Here is a 23,245-nt window from a genome sequence, read left to right as displayed (position 1 = left end):
TTCTCCCCACAACAATAACACAACTTGAATATTAGTGATTGCACCTTTGTAAAAAAAGCATTTCTCTTATAACTTTTTCCCCAACCTTCTCTGACCAATAATTCAGAATTCACCCACGGAGTCACAGAACTGGGATTCCGCATCTGGAAGGAACAAAACCCCCCTTTTCTAAAGGAGTTTTTTCAACAATTCCAGTTAGGCAGGGGAGACACTCATTCATATTAGTGCAAGTTCTACACTGAGTAGGAGGGAGACACATTCACAACAGATGGAGCAGGGAAGCGTCACCTCTAGAAGAATTCTTTGTGAACAAAGTTCATTGTAAGGGGATCTCTTGGCTCTGTATATAGATGCATTATATACCAGTACCCATAGAGAAAACATACCTATATCACCAGGTGGGAGCGGAACTTCTAAACTGAAATACCTGATGAAACATGGAAGTCAATATAGCAGATGGCTGTGAGATTCTTCATATGTGTTCCTTCACAAATAGAACTCTTATAAACGCCTGATACAATGGTACCTCAGACCCACAAGATTGCACAAAATGTTCGGCAAGCCACATGTAGGAAGGGCTGTGGAGAAAGCAGCATGCTCCTTGAAACCTGCTGCTCATGCCCTCACATCCAACCTATCTGGCACAGTATACTCCTGCTTGTATGCGCCATCACGAATATCACACTTCCACAAGACCCATTAACGATTCTATTACTACACTGTGGCGACCAAGGCCTTTATTCCATGACCACCCCACTAGAAAAACTGATCACATATCTATTAATGGCAGCTCTCCTATGCATAGCTCAAATGTGGAAGTCACAGAGCCCTCCAACACTTGCTTTATGGTGGATGAAGGTATGGTCTATATATGCCATGGAGAAATTGTCGCCAATTATCCATAATACTATGCATACATTTGGCATCCATTAATGACCTATATCAAGAAGGATTGCAGTGTGGGAGGTGCCATAATGACTGTGTCTCAGACTCATGCAACAAACACAAGAAGAGGGGAGAACCACTTATTTGTCACTGTGTCTTTCTTGCCTGTATCATAGACAAGTGAGTGTAATGCACCCAGGTATAAATCGGTGCTTGCTTCACAATTTCTCAGACAGTAAACTTTCTCAGAGATGGTGTGAAATATGAAACTATATACATATATATATATATATATATATATATATATATATATATATATATATATATATATGTATGTATGTATGTATATATATATATATATATATATATATATATATATATATATATATATATATATATATATATATATATATATTCACTGAAAAAAACATAGGTTTCACACCAGTTATAGTTAGCTGGAAATTTTACTGACATAAAACCATTGAAATTCCACGTTATAGTTAGTTGGACTCACTATAACTTGCGTGTGCAATGCACTGCTGATGACATCACATATTACATCACTCATGACATGGTCAGTGACATCACTCATGACATCACTGATGACATCTCAAATGACATATATTACACAATGTGACTTGTCAGCATAAGATGTTTTAGAGGATTATGTGTTCTTTCTTTCTCTCTTTCGTTTAAATCCCATTACGGCTACCGGTAGGGTTAAATGGAATGTTTATAGTATTAGAACAGATAGTATTGCCGAACAAAGAATTTTATCCTGCCCAAGTTTTTCCTGCCCTTTATATGGATTATGAATGTTATTTAATATTCAAGATATATACTCCCGGCTGGGAGTTCACATAGCACATGTTTATACACTTAGGCGATTATTTTGCACTCATCTAATGGAGTCTTTTTACAGAGGGTGCAATATTGCCAATGGGGGCATAGTGAACAGATGATGTTTTTACTGACATTATGAATAATGTGCAAGCGTTTTTGTATTTGTACAGTGAGATAAATTATTCCCTAATGTTATATTTGGTTTATATTGAATTATGTATACATTGAATTTATATGAATTGTGCTTTTTAAATCAAAATAATTATTTAAGTACAATGGGATTTTAGACAGTAACCGTAATTAAGGGGTCTGTCTTTGCATTTTAAGTTTGTCAGCGTCAGCATGCCCATAGGAGTCTATTATTGATTTCCATGATTCTGCGGTGACCGGGGATTGGTGGTGTGGTAATTTAAAAATTAAGGGGATTGTGAGCACTTGTTACCAGCGAACAAGGCGACCGGGATCGTTGAAACGCGTTTGGTTGAGCACAGCAATGCACAGATAAAATAAAAATACCAGCGGCTGCTGATTGAATGAAGAGTCCGTCTCACTCGTCTTTGTTGGCGCATGCAATCGGCGCTGAGAGTGGAAACTGGATATATATATATATATATATATATATATATATATATATTCACTGAAAAAAACATAGGTTTCACACCAGTTATAGTTAGCTGGAAATTTTACTGACATAAAACCATTGAAATTCCACGTTATAGTTAGTTGGACTCACTATAACTTGCGTGTGCAATGCACTGCTGATGACATCACATATTACATCACTCATGACATGGTCAGTGACATCACTCATGACATCACTGATGACATCTCAAATGACATATATTACACAATGTGACTTGTCAGCATAAGATGTTTTAGAGGATTATGTGTTCTTTCTTTCTCTCTTTCGTTTAAATCCCATTACGGCTACCGGTAGGGTTAAATGGAATGTTTATAGTATTAGAACAGATAGTATTGCCGAACAAAGAATTTTATCCTGCCCAAGTTTTTCCTGCCCTTTATATGGATTATGAATGTTATTTAATATTCAAGATATATACTCCCGGCTGGGAGTTCACATAGCACATGTTTATACACTTAGGCGATTATTTTGCACTCATCTAATGGAGTCTTTTTACAGAGGGTGCAATATTGCCAATGGGGGCATAGTGAACAGATGATGTTTTTACTGACATTATGAATAATGTGCAAGCGTTTTTGTATTTGTACAGTGAGATAAATTATTCCCTAATGTTATATTTGGTTTATATTGAATTATGTATACATTGAATTTATATGAATTGTGCTTTTTAAATCAAAATAATTATTTAAGTACAATGGAATTTTAGACAGTAACCGTAATTAAGGGGTCTGTCTTTGCATTTTAAGTTTGTCAGCGTCAGCATGCCCATAGGAGTCTATTATTGATTTCCATGATTCTGCGGTGACCGGGGATTGGTGGTGTGGTAATTTAAAAATTAAGGGGATTGTGAGCACTTGTTACCAGCGAACAAGGCGACCGGGATCGTTGAAACGCGTTTGGTTGAGCACAGCAATGCACAGATAAAATAAAAATACCAGCGGCTGCTGATTGAATGAAGAATCCGTCTCACTCGTCTTTGTTGGCGCATGCAATCGGCGCTGAGAGTGGAAACTGGATATATATATATATATATATATATATATATATATATATATATATATATATATACATACATATATATACATACATATATATATATATATATATATATATATATATATATATATATATATATATATATATATATATATATATATATATATATATATATATATATATGTCCGAGCAAATGTCCCTTGCTGGAGGAGGAGCGACCATTCAGCTGGTGCCGGTGCCGAGTCAAGGACAAGACTCGTGAAACTTTCCAAAGCAATTGAAATAATACACCGCACTCTTCTAGGTTTTGATTAAGCTCTTTAATCCATCAAGGAAGAAACTTCCTCACCTACGCGTTTCAAACAGATTACTGTTCTTGCTCACGGTAGTTACAAGTCCATTTTTACTTTTTACTATTTATACCCTCCTGCCCATATGGCAATTAGGATGCATTATGGGAGGGGTAGTTTTTGGTGAAAACAAACCATGTCAGGTCACTTTCGCAAGTTATCACAGTCCATTTAATGCCATATGGGCAGGAGGGTATAAATAGTAAAAAGTAAAAATGGACTTGTAACTACCGTGAGCAAGAACAGTAATCTGTTTGAAACGCGTAGGTGAGGAAGTTTCTTCCTTGATGGATTAAAGAGCTTAATCAAAACCTAGAAGAGTGCGGTGTATTATTTCAATTGCTTTGGAGAATATATATATATATATATATATATATAAATATATATCGCCAATAGGTATATATAGTTAGGATTCTTTTTAATAGGGATTTCTGAAAATTCTATGTTGAATAACTTTGGCGTTGATGGACGGAATTGGCTGAAATTTTCAGGAAAATGGCACATTTTGTTTCTGAGCGTCCCCTGAAAGTTTGGGGGGGTTTCGTCAAGCAGGGGCGAGAAAAAAGGGGGGTCCCAAAACGTGTTTTTAACATTGAGTTTTCCATAGGGCGGTTGGACTCACTTTTAGCCCGAATGGCTGAATGGATTTCCACCAAACTTGGCAAAATTGTAGGGACTGGTACCCCGATGTGCCTTTGCTATGTCTCAAGATATATGCTCCAGTGGTTCTTCCGAAAATTAACTTTAAAAAATATATATTGGGCTACATTGGGCTATATATATGTTAGATCCCAAATGTAGCCCAATGTAGCCCAATGTAGCCCAAAGATGGCCACCAGAGACAAAAAAAACAAATGTAGCCCAAATATCAGCCAGATGTAGCCCAACTATAGCCCAATGACAGAATGTCCCAGAGTGTCCTAAAGAACAACTAGAGCGCTAACAGTCTTACTTATGACAAAAGTATGGCACACCTGAAGTCATCTTGATTGGAATAAAGTGTTAACACTTAAAACATTTAATTTGCAAAGGAACAAAATGAGGGTGTTCATTTTGCCATAGAAATTATGATTATTGCTGAAGAAAGAAAAATTAGGGCACATTTTGAGTGACTTCTCAAATCCTCTTATATTTCATTAAAAAAATTCTGATATGCAGTCTCCCAAGATGGCCACCAGAGACAAAGGAGCCCAAATGTAGCCCAAATATCAGCCAGATGTAGCCCAACTATAACCCAATGACAGAATGTACCAGAGTGTTCTAAAGAACAACTAGAACGCTATATATATATATATATACATATATATATATATATATATATATTACCTACTGGCGGTCGCCAGTAGGTATATATAGTTAGGATTTTTTCTCTATGGAACTTTTGAAAATTCTATGTCTAATAACTTTGGCGTTTGTGGACGGAATCGGCTGAAATTTTCAGGAAAATGGCACATTTTGTTTCTGAGCAGCCCCTGAAAATTTGGGGGGGGGGTTTCGTCAAGGGGGGGCCGAGAAAAAAGGGGGGTCCCAAAACGCGTTTTTCCAATTCATTTTTCCATAGGGCGTTTGGCCTCACTTTTAGCTCGAACGGCTGAATGGATTTGCACGAAACTTGGCAAAATTGTAGGGACTGTTAGCCCGATGTGCCTTTGTTGGGTCTCAATATATGTGCTCCAGTGGATTTTGAGAAATTAACGTTTAAAAAAACAGATATATCTGTGACAGCGTCCCGGATAGCGCACCAGTTCGCGTACTTTTCGCGTTATGGAGCTTTGCGAAGCGAAGCTGATTGGCTCTCCGGTGTCTGTCAACATTCTAAACAGTCCGTAGCGGCCACCATCTTGTCTCTCGGTAGGATCGAGAGACAAGAGGAGGCCAAAACGAAGGGGCAAATGACCATAAGGGGGCATAGTAGATCCTCCCTGACCCCTTATGTTTGATGTGGAGGCTTTAAAAGGGCCCCGCGGGGCCAAAAAATAAAAAAAATAAAAATCGTTTTTTTTTCGTGGAGTGCGCCCGGTACGAGTACCGGAAAGCGGTCTGGGGAGCGTACTATAAGGAAACAAGAATGATTGACTTTCAACTTATTGTATGTTTATTTATTGTTTGTTTTGTTGTTTTTTTTTTGTTTATTTTTATTTACGTAGCAACATGTAGGTACCAATGCAGAGTCTAAAAATCAATAAAGGCCGTCTCCTTTGTAGATATCTTGCATGTTGTTACAGAAGTTATTGTGGTATATGGAATTCATACCATACTCTGTCTGGAAAGCCGAAACAACATGGAGGCAGGAGATGATAAAGAGATGTTAAATACACATTGGAGATAATATAGTGGAAGAAAGGAAGTAACTATGAGCAAACTTAGTATGTAACACAAAAAAGTTGCACAGTATATTTAAAGTCTGATTTCACGTTAAAATCAATTTGCTACTAGTTTACAATATACATATAAAAATGAATAATGTGTCAAACAATTTTTGAATTATGAAATAAAAATTTATTATTCTGATTTTTTTTCAAAATTTAAAAGAAATTCTAAAAAATCATTATCATTTTTTTTTCATTTTCCAGTAGGAAATCTACTGCTTCCACACATTGCAGAAGTTCATTGTTCCGTGAATCGTCATTGTATTCATAGTCAATTTCTGACTCTTTTTTTGTTCCTGCTTCAATTTTCAAGTTATTTTCCTGTTGCCCTTCCATTTTGTATGCTGAAAAATTACTTTTTTTAAAATATATCAGTACAGATAGGGCACTGCTGGGTTTAAGTACAGACAGGTAGTTTGGTTATTTAAACAGTGATTTTTTCGTTGGGCAGTGTATGGTATCAAACTGGAAGTAGAAATATGAAGAAAATTATCAAATAAACTCTTAGTCAATTCTGAATTATATAAGACAAGTCTAACTCCATCCATAACTAAAACAGAGAAGTCTATTTTATTCTATAAGTATTACAGAGTGATAGAATATAACTATTACATAATGTTTTCCTAATTAGCTTACAGTACAGAACATACTTCAGTTTTTAAAATAATATCTTACCTTTTAAATACAACTCGAAGTTATCAGTTGAAATGTAGTGGATATGCACTTCAAGAAGTAGTAGTCAAAATGGCTGTGTTTCTCTCTCTTTCTTTATATATATTCAGGTACATAACCAATCAAATGTCATGATATAATAGTAGAAATTGAAAGTAATATTTTAATTGGTTGTCAATTCCAACACTTCCGATATGTTTTGTGAAGTAATTTACCTCAGGGATTTTAGAGAGTTCTACATGCTAAATGGCTAAATGGAATTCCTATGAAATTTGGGAAAATGGTAGGGATTGGTATGTAGTATGAGCTAATGTTTAATTGGTGAAAGTGTCTCCAGGGGTTTTTATGTAAATTACTTTCCCACCTTTTTTGAGCGAGTGCTTGTCAGTGCGTGTCCCGGTACGCGAACCTGCAGCGTTACGGGAGTCCTCCATTTTGTGTTTCGGTAGAATTGAGATACAAGATGGAGGGTAAATAATGTTCAGAATGGGTAGAAGGGGGTACTTTAGACGTATCCTGACCCCCTATGTTTTCTGAGGGTGGCTGAGGAGGCTCATGTATGTCGAGAAAAAAAATTGAATTTTTCGCGCGGTGAGCTGCCGGTCCGCGAACTGGGTAGCGAACCGGGAAGCGAACATAAGTGAAAATGAGTGAAAAAAGGTACATTCGAAATTTCAAAAGAGTAAATAAAGTTAAGGTAGCTCTGAAAAGAGCTTTTGGGTTCTGTGTAAGTTCTAGGTACTTATAAGTAGGAACCAATACACATTCTTAAATTTAGTATGAAAACTCTGTTCCCCTCATCTGAGAAATGCACGCCATCTCCTCTGTAGATATCTTGCATGTAGTAACGCAAGTTATTGTTGTAGATAGCACCCAATCCATGGTCTCTCATGTAAGCTGAAACAGACTTATTTACATGCTTCCTCAATTTCTCAATTTGTGGACAAAATTGATTGGACCACCTCCATTTTTGTCTTTGGCATATATTGGAATATACCAAGGCAGTTTGAGGAAAAAGTGTCATCAATTGCTCAAAGGTGTCTTTTAGGAGCATTTCCAGACCTACCCCAGTCAAAGTGCCCAAATCATTTCCTCCACAGTGCACTATTATGAGGTCAGGGTTTGGCAAATGTAAAAAGGTTTTCACCAATGGTATCAATTGGTGACATTTCAATCTTCTTCGGCCAATCCATTTGATTTCCACATTTTGTAAATTGAGGTTGTGTAAATTTCTGTTATCAGCATACCTGTGAGCCCAGTGGATGTAGCTATGTCCAAGAATCCAGACTGAAAACATGGCTAGAGGAGTTTTTGCTGCAGTCAGATGAAGTGTGGGAATGAAATGGCAGTTGAAATAGTGAAGTTTGTAATGAAAAAAAACTGTGGAGTTTGAGTGCAAATGATTCATTAGTAGTGATTGGTGTATTTCCATTGCTGAAAACAGAAAGTTAGGGTGCATGGATGTGTTCTTTGAAAGATGTAATTTGAATGGTTATTTAAAAATGTTGTTATGAAACATTGCAGTGGATTAGCAGGTGTACTGAGAGTTCAGAGTTCATTTGAAACATTGTTGTGTGAACTTGTAAACATGAGAGGTCTGGCAGGCGGTAGTTGCTATGGAAAAAGGGCAGAAAGGGCAGAGGGGGGAAGGGTGTTGATTTGAAAATAGTGAGGGAAGAGTTTTGATTGGCTGACATGAGAGATATGTGTGATGAATATCAGCGTTTCAGTGCCTTTGTTGGATCCAGCCTCTGGATGTGCATACCTTTAATTCTGCTAAAGAAAAATTGGTGTGTTTCTGAGACTGTTTTGAAATTCAAAAAGAATTTGTAAAGGTGAGTTATCGTTTCTATATTTTAGATAAAGACTAGTATGCTTTTCTGCGTAAATAAGAAAGCCAGCTGTGTATTTAAAATGATGTTTTGCGTCAAGTGTTTGCATTATGCTTTCAAAGACGATTTTGCATTTTTTTATCAATTTTAATTGCAGATAATGTAAAGTATTAGTACTGACAAGGTGTGTATGTACATAGGAGCTGTGCTGTGTTTTCAAATTATGATCAGAAAATCGTTTTTAAGGAAAAGGCATGCTTTAAAAAATTATGAGCATTTATTTACTTGTGGTGTGACTCCTGCAATGCGTCGCTTTTGCGGAACAGATGTATGATGCATCTGTGTTGTTATTGCCCCATGCTGCTCTACGGTGTATATGTAAAAAATTATGCATAAGTGTTGCACGGGCATTGTAAATACTCTCCTATGTGTGCTTAGCCATTTCAAGTCACTTCCCCCTGGTTCAAGAGCCTTGTAAATACGTCCCCATGTGTGTCTGGTCATTTGTAGTCCCTTTCCCCGTGGTGCAAGGCCCTTGTAAATACGCCCCCATGTGTGCTTGAAAAATTTTGATTTTGATTGTTTGAGTTATATAGCCATGTTAAAAGTTATTGAAAAAAGGTGCAAGTACCTTAAAAAACGTTTTCATGTGTATTAGGGCATTTTAAGTCAGTTCTCCATGAATGTAGGTATATAATTGTTTTACATAAAAGGTTTAAAAACGTTTTTTGAAATCAAATGCATGCACACCAGAATCGGTATTTTACCATCAAATTGGTTTTTATGGTAAAATACCGATTCGTAAAGTCGCCTGGGACTCTGAAGAGTCTCACCTACATATGGGTGGCTTCAAATCGGTATATTTACCGATGTTTTATTTTACCGCATCGGTAAAATTACTGATTCGGTAATTTTACCAATTCGGTAATATATTGCCCCCTACATGCCAAATTTTGTAAACTGGTCGGTAACGGCAGAAAATACCATTTTTCGGCCATTACCGAGCGACCTACATCTGGCCCTTAAAGTCTTAGGGGCAGATTTATGATGGTTGTGCGCCTCTTTTGTGCTGCTGTTGCGTCACTTTTATAATGCAGGAGAGATTTACAAGATGCACCATGTTGCAAGATAGCAGCCGCGGGTCGTGGAGGGAGTTACGGTGGGGCAGGCAGGCGGGGAGGGGGAGGGGCAGGGTGGAGGGACGTAAACACTGGCATATGGATTATTGCAGGTAAGTACACAATTTAATGTGCGTAAAGTTTCATGTGGGCTTTTTGTTGCAGGGTGGGCAGTCATTTGCATGAAAGCCCTGTAATACTATCACTATCACAGTAAAATTAAGAAGATTTCACTGAATACATTTCACAGCTTTTGATATGCGCTAATAAAAAAACATTGAAATTCACTGAAAAAACCATAGGTTATAGACCATATATAGTTAGGAATTAGCATTTACAAAACCTTGAAAATTCACTGAAAAAAACATTGGTTATAGACCATATATAGTTAGGGATTAGCATTTACAAAACCTTAATTTACTCGCACAAAACCATAGAAATTCGCATATATAGTTAGTTGCAATAACTATATATCGCGCACCCGCAATCCACTGCTGATGATGTCACATATTACATCATTCATGACATGGTCAGTGACATCACTGATGACATCACTGATGACATCTCAAATGACATCACTGATGACATCTCAAATGACATCACTGATGACATTACTGATGACATCTAAAATGACATCACTGATGACATCTCATTTGACATTACTGATCACATCACTGACGATATCATTCATGTGATAATACGATGAACCTCTTTAGACTCTAATATAACCTTAGATACACTCAGTGTAAACAGACACTCACAGACTGTCACTCATCCATGGAGTTACTCACACACCTAGTCAGTCATGCAAAGAATCAATCACATCTCCATGTCCTCAACTATACAGTTATACACACCTTACTTATTCAAACATATACTAACACATATTTACTCTCTTATACAATCCCTGATACAAGTTCACAATGATCAATAGAGCCACTCACACATTCACTGGCTCTTATGCACAGTTATTTATATATGTCAACTCTCACATGTACTGTGTTTTACATATGTACTTACTTTGACATGTAGCACTGAGATATCCATTCACTCACCAATACACTCATGCACACAGTCAACCGCCCATACAGGTGTTTCCACATGCACTTTTGAACCCATACATCTAGTGAATTAACTGCTCACACATCTATGCACAGAGTCATACACCTCCCAGCCACCCACACACACACTCAGTCTCCCATACAAATACTTGGGCAACCAATCAATAACCCATATAGTTACTCATATAGCTACTGATCAACACATGCAGCAGTTTACAGAACACCTGCTTTATTTTATCTATTATAATGCTTCCTGATGAAGCTAATTTAGTAACTAGTTTAGGATGGCGCTGGCAGCTTGCTGGCGCCATCCTAAAATAGTTACAGGATGATGGATGGACAGCTCACTCAAGGGACCCCTGCACACATCGGTGTGCATAGTAACACACAGATGGCCGCTGGAACTAGTTGAAGCTCAAATTCAGTGACTTTTTCATCAGCCCAAAAACAATCGTGAGCATCGTCGAGGCTGGGCAGGTGTGCCTTCTTCCCAAATCTACCGTCGAAAATCAGCTGTGATGCTGGATAGAGGCCTTTGTATCCTTGACTTTACGAGCGCAATCCTCGTGCTGTTCCTGTGACCAGGAGCTTCTTTCTCTTGATCTGCTGCTCTGATCGGTCTCTGACCTTTTACACACACAAGAGGCATGTGAACTCGCATGGAAGCCCCGCCTGTTTGGCCCCGCTCACACACTCGCGGTGTGCACCGTCTTCCCGCCATTTACCCACTATGATGGACAGCTCACTCAAGGGACCCCTGCGTCCTTCGGGGCGATTGCATAGTAACACACACACATGGTCGCTGGAACTAGTTGAAGCTCAAATTCAGTGACTCATTCATCAGCCCAAAAACAATCGTGAGCATCGTCGAGGCTGGGCAGGTGTGCCTTCTTCTCAAATCTGCCGTCGAAAATCAGCTGTGATGCTGGATAGAGGCCTTTGTATCCTTGACTTTCACGACCGCAATCCTCGTGCTGTTCCTGTGACCAGGATCTTCTTTCTCTTAATCTGCTGCTCTGATCGGTCTCTGACGGTTTATACACACAAGAGGCACTTGAACTTGCACAGAAGACCCCCCCATTTAAAAAGCCCGCAAAATCCGCGAATCCGCAAATTCGCAAATTTTGCGGATGGCGAGTTCGCAAATCTGCAAATTCGCAAATTACGAATTCGCGAAATTCGCCCATGCTTACTCCTCACGTCAAAGCCTTCAATATGGTCCCCCTATTATGTATGGGTTAAATTCCTGATGTCAGGATCATTAGCCATCATCACTTTGTGCCACACGCCTACTCAATAGCAGTCTGAATACCATTACTAGGGGCTAAACACCCATTATGATAAATAAGATCTAAAGACATTTAAAACATATAGAATGTTAAATATGTTAAAAAATGGCTAACTAGCGACTCTATTAAATACATAAATATACATTTCATAATGAGTCCTGGCCCAAACCGCACACCGGGGAACTCAAGACCAGTAATTGTATTGCGACAAACTATTTTTTTTTTTTTTTATTGGTCGCAAGACTTTTATTCACAGTTGCCAAAATAACACAGCATTATGCCTACAACCCTGAGGCCAGCAGCAAAAGACTTCAGATTCACTTCATAGGTATATTACACAGCTGTTTAGCCAACAACCTTCGGTCCGGCAGCAAAGTCAATCAAAATGGCAACACATACGTTCATCGTTTTCTCTTCACATACAAATGTTCCGTCTCACTTTTTCTCTTTCTTGTAAAAATACAAACATAACTCAACTTATGACTCAATTAGATGTGTTAAACAGTATAGTACATCGCTACCGTTCCAGTAATCATGTTCTGTGGTGGTTCAGTGTGGACTCTTACAGTACCCATCCCTTCCTCAAGCTACTCGCCTTAAGCATATGTTCTGTCATGTTAGCAACCCCTATCGTATCCGTCTAGTGCCGTTATCTGCCGTCTAATGGAGCTACTCAGTCTATCTCTTCCTCATCCTCTGAACTCTCAATGTCCTTCTCCAACAGTGGCTCACATACTTCACCCCGATACCGGTTCCAGGGCTGCCATACCTTATTCTATTTATGAGGGTTTGCTCTCATTTTATACACAGCTCGTTCAGTCATCATGAGCGCATCCATGTTCCTGCACCACTGCGCCAGACTCAGTGTTTCCACTGCCCCCCACTTCTGCGCTATATCTCTCTTTGTGACCATGACACCTATCGTGGTCCACTGCTGGCCCTGGCGTGTCAGATCATTCGGGCTCCATATACTTAGCAGGCACATATAGGGGTCAGGTGCAATTGGCACCTCTAGAGTCTGGGAAATGGTTCTCATCACCCGCTGCCAGTAGTCTGAAATGACCGGGCATTCCCAGAGTGTGTGCAAGAAGGTGAACTCCTCCCCACAGCCCCTGAGACAATACGAGTGTTCTGCCATGTGTAGCTTATGTAATGTAGTCCTCGTAAAATAGATCCGGTGCAGTATCTTAAGCTGCACCAGTCGGAATCTTGCAGAGATACCGGCTTCTCTCGGGGACGCCAATGCAGCATTCCAGTCCGCCTCATCCATTTCTCCCAGTTCGTCCACCCATTTCTCCCGCAATTTATCCAGTGGGTCAGGCAGGTTATTTAGCAACTTGCGGTATGTGAGGGAGGTCGCTCTAGTCTGCATATAGTCCGTCAGGAGACGATCCTCCAACGGTTAGGATTCCAGGACCTCTGTACCTGCCGTGATGGCTGTTGTCAATGCGTGTTTAATTTGGATATAGTGATAGGTTTCGCTGGGACCCAGGTTGTAGTGCTGCTGTAGGTGCGAGAACAGGACCACTCCCTCCTTTGACCACATGTCACCCACCGTGGAGATGCCTATATTGTCCCATTGAGTAAATCCTTTGCTGCGCCGTAAGTGACCCAGTGCCTTAGTGTCCCATAGTGGTGTGAGCTTCGTTATGACTCCCCCTCATTTAAGCCGCACCTGCGCCCTATGCCATAATGTCACTGTGTGTTTAGTCGGTCCCGATAACTTCGCTGCTAATCCCTTGTGGTAAAGTGGTGCCAGCAGGCTGTGTGTGCCCACTTGTGCCCTGTCTGCGAGGTAAGCCGGGTCGTCTTGCGGGGCGTGTATCCACTGGTTGAGAACTTTAAATTGTGCTGCCCAGTAATACAATTGGATATTCGGCAGGGCTATACCCCCATTGTACCAGCTTCTGTTAAGCTTCAGATGTGCTATACGGGCCAGGCGATCGCCCCACAGCAATCCAGTCACCATAGCCGTCACTTTTTGGAAATAGTGCGGCTTTACGATGCTTGGCGCGTTTTCGAGGACATACAGAAAACGCGGCAGCGCCATCGTTTTAAACAGCGCTGTCCTCCCTAACAGTGTCAGTGGAAGGGTCTTCCAGTGTCGCACATTGCTCCGTAGTCGAGCAAGCGGCGGCAGCAGGTTTTGCTCATAGAAGTCCGTCACGCTATGCGTGACGTGTATCCCTAGATATTTGAAGGAGGTGGCTGCTATGGCTAGTGGGCAGTCATTGGGGAGATTTGGAGAGGGACCCCTCAACTCATAGATCACTGATTTGGACCCGTTGATCATATATCCCGATGTCCTACCATGCACGTCACACAGCGTCAGCAGTTCCGGGACACCCCTCTCCGGGTCTGTCAAATATATCAGCATGTCATCAGCATAGAGGGAGACTCTGTCCTCCCAATTGTCCCCCCATCTGATCCCTTTTCAGTAAGGGAGTTGTCCTAATGACAGTGGCCAGTGGTTCCAAGACCAGTGCGAACAATAGCGGCGAGAGTGGGCACCCCCTGCCTCGTTCCTCTAGCCAGTGGTATCTCGCGAAAATGTGGCCATTTGCTGTCACATGCGCCACCGGTTCTGTATATAAGAGTCTGAGCCAGGAAATAAATTTGGGACCAAAGCCCATGTGGGCCCACACTGCAAAGAGGTATTGCCATTCCACCATATCAAATGCCATCTTGGCATCCAGAGATAGGATGGCAGTCAGTTCCGTCAACAGTGGCGCGAGCGCCACTGCTCCATGAACCCTACGAAGATTTAACGCTGTGCTCCTATGCGGCATAAAGCCTGATTGGTCTGGGTGGATCAAGTGTGTAAGGTGGGACAGTAATCTGGTTGCTAAAAGCTTCGCCAGAATCTTGGCTTCTGCGTCCAGGAGTGATATCATATGGTACGACCCACATTCAGTGGGCGGCTTGCCCGGCTTCGGGATCGCCACAATAGTTGCCATCCGTTGATCGAGAGGTAAGATCCCACTTTCGAGGCTATCCTTATACATAGCCAACAGAGGTGTACTTAGTTTCTCCGATTCCGCCTTATACCACTCGATAGGGATTCCGTTGGGGCCCAGTGCCTTGCCAGAATGTATTGCGTTGATGGCCAATTGCACCTCTTCCGACGTCAACTCAGCCTCAAGTTCTTTCACCGCTTTTTGTGAGAGAGTCGGTGTTGGCACATCATGTAGCGCCATTTTCGCCGCCCCTTCCGTCACTTCGAAGGCAGGTGTGTAGACTTCTTGAAAGTGATCAGCTAGGATTTCTACTATCTCCGACGGTCGCGTATGCAACATCCCGTCACTATCGGTCAATTGCAATATAGTCCTACTTCCACCCTTCTTCTTGTCCAACCAGGCCAGGAGTTTACTAGCCTTATCCCCCACATCATAAATTCCATGTGCGGTTGCCTCTATTTCACCTACCGCCTGTCGCCTTAGGTGGCGGTCATGGAGTTGCTGACAAAGTTGAAGTGAGTGCAGTGTGTCCGTAGTCGGGTCTGCCATGTGTGCTGCGTTCGCCGCACCAAGTTTCAATTCCAGCTCTAATAGCTCCTGCCGTTGATTGCTCTTATGTCTAGCTATTGTCGAAATTGCTTGCCCTCTCAGGTTTGTCTTGTAGGCCTCCCATAGCACTGTGGGGGACTCAACCGAGGCCGTGTTTTCTGCAAAGTAGTGCCAGGTCATCTTTTTCAGATCTTTCCGTATGGATGGAACATTTAGGTACCCTGGGCGAATCGGATATGTTCTTTGGCGGGCCCTCTCTGGACAGGACAATGTTAGTGTCAACGGCGAATGATCTGAAATGCCCCAAGGTCTGATCTGTGCATCATCTATGGTGAGAAAGCCTCCGCCTAGGGTGAGAAAATAGTCGATACGAGACAAACTATTATGTGTAGTAGAGTAATAGGTATATTGCAGTTAAGTGGGATGTGTAAGTCGTCATACGTCTATTAGACCCTGCGCCTCCAGAAAGTCACTGAACCGGGAGGGACCTGGTGTCTGCGATCGAGTAGGGAATCTATCCTGTGTGTTGTGTGCCACTGCATTGAAGTTCCCTCCTATAACCAGATCGCCCTCCGGGAGCTCCAGTAGGAACTTCCCTAGGTCGGGAAAGGTGACCGAATGAAGTGCTGGTGGAATGTAAACAGACACTATAGTGAGCGGCTTGCCCTCCCACTGCCCATGTGCAGCCGCAAAACGGCCCTGGTGATCAATTTTGGTGGTTTGAAGGATGAACAGGGACGATTTGCGCAACAGTATGCCCGTCCCACGTGACCCCGAGGTGAATTCTGAGTGTGTTATCATATGGTACCCCCGTCTATCCAATGCCTTACAAGCATTGCCCGTCAGATGCGTCTCTTGGAGTAGAACTAATGTCGGACCCAGTCTTTTAATACTCTGCATAACCAGTCTCCGTTTTATCTTGTTCCCTAGACCTCGTACATTCCATGACAGTAGCTGTAGCGGCGTCACCGGAGTTATCCGATGGCCACCATCTAATGTGTTATTTAGTGTGTCGTGTGCCATTGCTGTCCTGGAGGAGCTCTAACATATGTGGTGGGCCTCCGTGCAGTCCACACCTAAACCTAGTAACCATTGTGTGGTTGAGAAGGTATCGTATGTTACTGAAATGAGTCAAACGATTTGAAAACAGTACCTTGCTCTGCGAGGTGAACAACCCAAAAACAACCCCCCCTGAACTCCCCCCTCCCTGCCCTCCTGCTACACGGACATTGAACCGCCCGACTCCCAACTTAGCAGAGCGCATTACCCATCCCCCACACAAAATACTTTCTCGTCGGGGTGAAGTCCTCCCCGGAGTCGGCAGCCCATCTTACCCTCCCCGGGGGCCCCTCGCCCAGTGTCCAGTGGCAGCCCATTCGGCACGAAAAATTTACAACAATTGTCTTACTTTCCTCGGGTGTCTATTGCTTTGTCTCTGTGTCTTCGTCCACGCCTTCTCGTACTGGTGATAGTTCCGCCTCATCACGACCTGAGGATTGGGAGCTTGCGCGGTCCTCTGCATGCTGATTTCTATTTCTCCTGTGTGAGCGACGAGGCTGGGTGGCCGGCCTCCATCCCTCCAACCAATCCTGGGCTATTTCAGTAGTGTCAAAAAACCAGGTCTTGTTGTCCGCCACAATCCGTAACCTGGCCGGGAACAGCATCGAATATTGAATCTCCCTCGTCCGCAACTCTCTTTTCACGTCCATGAACGTTCTGCGGCGGTGCGCTACCTCCGCTGTATAGTCCGGAAAGAAAGCCAGCGTGAAGTTCTGAATTTTGACAGGAGGGGACACCCGTGCCGCTTGCAGGAGGGAAACATCCTTTACAACGCAACTGTTACATCGCAGTGCTATTACAACGCATGTTTTACAACGAAAACCATTACAACGCATTGCGCTGGGGGGCGCTCTAGGATAGGGAATAGATTTAATTTACTATCCAACACCTTCCCTAGTGTCCACGGGGACTGGAGTTGGAATAGTAAATTAAACTATTCACTATCCAGCACCCCAAAGCGCTATGCGTTGTAATGGCATGCGATGTAAAAGCATGCGTTGTAATGTCATATATCCCTTGCAGAATGGCGTCTCTGTCTCGAAAGTTGAACAGTGTCGCTAAAATGGGTCTTGGAGCCGCTCCAGGCTTTGGTCGGCCTCCTAGAACTCGATGTGCTCTCTCAACCGAGAAGAAGGTGGAGAGACCCTTCGGTTGGAGCTCTTTCTTGATGAGGTCTTCCACAAAGAGATCCATCGCTCTAGTACCTTCGGATTCCGGAACCCCTATGATCCTGATGTTGTTTCTCCTGGAGCGCCCTTCCTGATCGTCCAGCTGCTCCTTCAGCGCTTTATTCTCAGCCGTCATCCGCTCCATTGCCGTCTGCAGCTCCGAGACATCCTCCACTAAAAACTTCGTGACCACCTCCATCGAGCTCACCTTTTCAGACATTTTGTGGAAGTTCGCTCTTATCAGGGTGATCTCAGTGGAAATCGTGCCAACCGTCGCCTATACCCGCGTCAATGCCCGCATAACGTCGTCCAATGTCGCCTTTTTCCCTCCTGCTCCGTCCGCTGATTTTACGGCAGCGCCTTCCCGTCACCGGGGGATTAAGTGCCTTTGTCGCAGGCATATTTGTCAATCTGGGTCTGCGTCGTGCCACCTTTCGATCCCCTGCCTGCCATGGTGCCTTCACAGTGTCGCACGACATTCACGATTGTCCTGTGCACCCAGGTGTTTTTGCCGTACAGGAGGTCACTGAAGGAACCCCCAATGAGCTTATGCTTCTTCTGTTAGCTGCTGCTCGCTCACCTGTCTCGCTGATGGCTGTGTCCACAACAATGTGCCTACTGCACCAACCTGACCATTGGCACACTTTGTCCTGCGGTGCCTTGTGGTACAATAAATGTCTTGTCTGGGCCGGTGGATGTTCCCCTTCACTGCTGTGTTAGGCCCACGGGTAGCTCTTCTTCTTCAAGGGGGCACCCTGCCCAGAACGTGTTGCTGCCCCACGCTACATTCTATCCCCCATAACTAGGGGTGGTTTGGTATTTCTGGCACTCCCTATGTTGCCCACTGACAGTGGCTGTCTTCCGCCACTACTTCTTACAGCCCTTCCCCGTCTGAGCGCGTGTGAAACTCCCCATTGGTCACCAGGAGTTGTGCCTTTTCTGGTCTAAGCACCGTTGAAGTCCTCGTGGATACTCACAGGCAGGTGGATGTGTCTCAGCACGCCAGATGCCCCTCGTTGTTGCTGGTGCCTGTTGCCCACTTCTGTGGTGCCACCACTGTCCGTTTCTGTGCTCCAGGTCAGCGTGTACCTCGATGCGGCCACCGTGCCCCAGCACTTATTCCCAGGTCGCGCCTTGCTCAGACCTAATAGAGAGCCCGGGGGTCCTCCGTGTTCATCAAGAATTACGCCCCCGCTGGTTAAGGCACTGCTGATGCTGTCCCGGCGATCATTCACAGGCACGGCAGGCTCTGTCTCAGTATGCCTAGTGTCCCTCGCTTTTGCCGGTATCTGCTATCCCCCGCTCAAACACCGTCGTCTGACTCTGCGTCCCGAAAAGCGCAGGTCTCTTATGTGGCTGCCATGTCCCAGCGCCTGCTCCCGGGTCTTAGCGTTCTCCGATATATGATCGACCCCTGGGGTCCCTAGCTCTCACCAGTCTTCCGGCGTGTTTGGCATACTCCGCCTGGCCTCCATTAGTGTGTACTACTTTAGAGCTCACTCGCCCAGTCCTCTCAACTTCGGGGCATGCATGGGTTAGAGGGTGAAGCAGCCCCCGGCCGGGTATTGTTCGGCTGATCGGAGCCGGCGCCTGAGGCAGTTGTTAGCTCAGCTAGTGTTCCCGAGGGGATGTCGGCCGCCTCGGTGCCTCAGTGATTGTCCACCTCCTTTCTGGTGATTGAGATGCTGCATCTCCTGGCCGGCCGGTGCCCTTCAAAATGGCTGTGATGCCTACTCTTGGTTGCTTCCCCAATTCCTACCCACAGTGCGGCTCCTACGAAGGGAAGTCGCGTCTTCTGTATAGCGGTGCAAACGTGTCCACACTCGCCACTTGTGCCGATGTACTTGGCTTGTCACCTGTCCGGTCGCCGCGATCTCCACTCAGCGGCCACCGGGCATTTCTGGCAAGTCGTATCCACGCAGTTGGCACTTCCGGTTGGGTTCGTCACGGACGTTAGTTCCCAGATCCTTTGTCTCCCACAGGCCGCTGAGGTGAATAGCAGTATCTTCCCCACCCGATCACGTCTCGCAGTCAGAGTTTCGGCCGCTGATGCTGTCCGGTCCTAGGCTTCGGGACCCTCCGAAAGAGACCCGGGTATGGTCGGATAAGTTCACGGATCTAAGGAGAGGCCACTCTACTCGCGGAGCTCGTCTCCTAAGCTGCCGCCATCATCGGCTGCCAGCCATGCCCCCTTGCGACAAACTATTTACAAGAAATGGTGTAAATCTTCGCAGATGTTAAGCCCCCTTGGGGTCTTTGTCTCAAGTTCCACTATATACCTTGTCTCAAGTCGGCGTAACTGTTTCTCTCTGTCTCCCCTCTCTTATTAAATGGAACGCTGTCTTTCACAAAATACTGCAAGACATTTACATTATTGTCATGTTCAGCTTTTACATGCCTGGCCACTGGGTAAGTTGGGTCTGAATTGACCGTCGCTCTCAGGTGCTGCAGTATTCTAGCCTGTACCGGTAGCTTTGTGCTGCCTACATATTTGAGGCCACAAATGCATTTCAACACATACACAGCAAATTCCGTTTTGTACGTGTAGTGCCCCTTGATTTTAATAGGGGTATCTGAGAATGCATTGGTATTGGTGGTATTAGAACCAAATCTGCAGGCCCTACACGAGCTACACTTATAGAAATCATTCCTGGCGGAGAACCAATTGTCTTTGGTGTATAGCTCTGGTCTAGTCCTGACTAGATCTGTTCTCATGGAATGGGCCTTGCGGAATGTGAAGTTTGGTTTATTAATATATACCCCGTTGACAACATTGTCGGTCATCACTATGGGCCATTCCTTGTTAATAATCTTTTTGATTGTCTGGGATTGTCGACTATATGTTGTGATAAATCTGCAGGTTCTACTGAATTTACCATCCTGAGTGGCTTCAATTGCCCCTTGTCCCCTACTTGGGGTACTTAATTCTACCACGGGTTTCTTCTGGAGAAGCACTGCTCTGTCAATCTGGTTAGCTTTTCGCAGGGCTGCATTCAAGTTTTTTTCTTTATTGTGGTAAATATAATTTACCGTACAAGTTTTTCCATATAATTTCTATTAAGTATAAGAATAGCTCAATCAAATGAGAGGCAGAGTCCGTTGTATCTGAGTCATACGGGCTATAATTCGATGGCTCGAGCCACGGGACAAGTCAATAGGGTTTCAGGAAAATGACAAGACAATGTCAGGACAAGTCAACGTTATATTAACAGTGCACAATATATATAGTAAAACGGTACATTAGCATTGCATATAGGAGGCGTAACAAGTGAAAAGGAGAAGATAAGAACACATGTGCGTAGCAGGGGGCGTGAAAGAAGGCGTGTAATAGGCGTACACGGAGGCGTATAATGTGGACGTAAGGTAGACGTCACAGAAAGTGTCATAAGTGGGTGTATGCACAGAGGTAATCTGCAGAGTCAGCAGAAGTGCGGATGCGCCCGCAGCTAGCATGACGTGACATAGACGTGTAACTGGGGAGAACTTTAACACTAGTAGAGGAGACAGAAGTCTGGGATGTCAGAACGACCTGGACCTATAACATATCTGGTATCTTATGTTTGGAGGATGTATTATCTGGATTAAAAGGTCTCTCGGGCAGAGGCTATACTATACTGAATGCTAGTGCGTGCATATGTGTCTACGTGCGGGGCCATGGGCCTACTATGGCAACGGGAACTGTAAATTACTTGCATGGAGACAGGAAGACTTGCTCTTTGCTCTGCAGCCAGGAATATGTTTACCTAAATCACTAGACAGGAATGTATTTTCGAGGAGGCTGAACAGATAACTTGAAGGCAAAATACTGTCTTGGCAGGCAGGCCAGGTTGAGCCAGGCACCACTTCGCTTGGCAGGAAGTAAGGCAGAGGTCAGGGATACGTGTCCATGCTGCAGATTTCAGGAAAAAGAAAGCAGAAAGGGCTCGGAGGCAGAAATCAGGGCCTAGCTCGGCAGAGCCAGGAAAAACGTAAAAGTGTACCATGTAAAGACGTTAGCATGGCATGGTTAGGAACTGAATTATCGATCCATTCATGGTGGATCTGAAAGAGGACATGTTAACGTTGGACGCAAATGTATTTGCGTCTTCATATTCGGTCATGGAGGGAAATTACATGTACTTTAAGCACGTACATGGAGACGTTGGGGTACACGTTAGGGGACATACTTGACCATAAAAAAATTTCAATTACCTCATTCCCTCCTTGTCCCCTACGTTCCCTTCAAGATATATCAATCTTCATGAGTCCATCTATCTGTTCATATAACATCATTTGCTCATCTCTTTTCATTCGGGCACGAGAACGTGGATTTGGATGGAGAATACATGATGTGGCGCACAAGCCGCAAATCGCTGGCCCACATTGTAGACATAGACAACAACTGAATACTATGAGTAGGATTATTCCAAGGAATGATAGGACTTTCCATCCCCAGGCTGATATCACGCTCCAGAGCCAACCGGACCAGGTCCAGGTGCCTGGATTCTGGTGTATCTGACTGGCAATCTTATGGAGCCGAGTTATGGCTCTATATACTGACGGTGCGTTATTAGGAATGAAAACGCAACAACTGGATCCGATGACTCTACAAGCCCCGCCCCTATCTGCCAAGATGACGTCAAGGACGAGACGATTTTGAAGGACAACGAGTCTCATAGCAGACTGTTCTTCTGTTAAGTTACCTAGGGCAAAAGTAGTTTCATTCACTACTGCTTCAAGGGTTCTGGTCAATCTGCGTATCAGTTTACTATTTGAAACAGTTCCTAAATAAGGAAAGAATCCTTTATTGAAATCTGTATATTGTTCCCATGTAGTTTCAGTCTGATCGACAATCGGGAGATCTCTCTTGGGCCTAACATGAATGAGATGAGAATTTCTATGGTAGTCAGGTGGGGCTAGAAAAACAGGTGGCAGTAGGAATGCAATGTAACAGGTACCATCCCAGTCTAGAGGTAAACGTATATAAGCTGTATGGCCGCAAATGAAATAGGAATGTCGAGAAGCTTTGAATGTAGACTTGCCTTTATCACTGAACTCAACAATCGTATTACAATCGCTGTGTCCTAGATGTACTGAACCAGTCTTTCTAACACATAGGTCACCTTTCACTGGTAAAACTGTAATTGAGGGTAAGTTCGAATTTTCTGACTGAACATTCAAAATCATGAGGTTAAGTGTAAAATTACCTAATCCATATACTTCGTTTTCTAGATCGTTACCTGTCATTTGGGGAAGACCCTCCTTGTCTGGGAAACATGCCTTATTCAGGACTGTATTCAAGTCTCCCCATATCCAATTACCTTGGGAAACTTTGGACTTACTGTCTAACGAGGACATTAATGTAAACCATGCACCACATGAACCATTATGTGTAAACGGGTAAGGAAAAAGAGGCAAGGCTCCCGTCATTTTCTGGTAGGGAGGGAGTCGGCCACATACCCAGCAATTAGTGG

Source organism: Lissotriton vulgaris, chromosome 3_1 (genome assembly GCF_964263255.1).
Source record: "Lissotriton vulgaris chromosome 3_1, aLisVul1.2, whole genome shotgun sequence".
Taxonomy (NCBI): domain Eukaryota; kingdom Metazoa; phylum Chordata; class Amphibia; order Caudata; family Salamandridae; genus Lissotriton; species Lissotriton vulgaris.
This window is presented reverse-complemented; position numbering follows the sequence as displayed.